Source organism: Petaurus breviceps, unplaced genomic scaffold (genome assembly GCF_028583685.1).
Source record: "Petaurus breviceps papuanus isolate PSGF00001 unplaced genomic scaffold, PetGlider_PUasm1.0 90762, whole genome shotgun sequence".
Classification (NCBI taxonomy): domain Eukaryota; kingdom Metazoa; phylum Chordata; class Mammalia; order Diprotodontia; family Petauridae; genus Petaurus; species Petaurus breviceps.
Window position 1 is genome coordinate 6,993,692 of NW_027187339.1, and position 679 is coordinate 6,994,370.

Genomic DNA, 679 nt, shown 5'->3' on the forward strand with positions numbered 1-679 from the left:
AAAACAGAGTGAAAGAAAATATGCCATGATCTCTTTGGAAGGATACAGATATTGGAACAGCCCCCACTCGGGGGATGACAGACATGGCCCCAGCTCAAGGATAACAGTCAAACTTACGAAATGTTTCATTTAAAAAAAAATATGAAGAATTCAGAGAAAAATAGGGAGGATTTGTAGGAAGTGGTGCAGAATAGGAAAAAAGCAGAACCAAGAGAATAATGCACATCACAACTATGATAATGTAAACAGTAACAACACTAAAAGACAGTCAAACTCTGATGAATTCTAATTAACAGTTTCAGTTCTGGAACATTGATAAGGAAATACACCATCTTTTTCTCAGTAGAGAAGTAGCAGTGTGATTGTGGAATAAGATACACACTGTCAGACACAGTCATTATAGGAGATGACTTTTAAAAATTTTTTTCTTTGTTACAAGGAAGAATTTGATGGGGAAGACAGTTTGGATATGGAGAAATAACTGTGATTTAAATATAGTCAGCAATTGGTCAACAAGTGCTTAATGGTAAGTGCTAACAAAGTGCCAGGCCCAGTGCTAAGCACTCGATACAAAGAAATGGAAAAAAAAAAACATCATCCCTGCCCTTAAAGAGCTCATATCCTAAATACAAAAGGAAAGAAAGAAAGAAAGAAAGAAAGAAAGAAAGAAAGAAAGAAA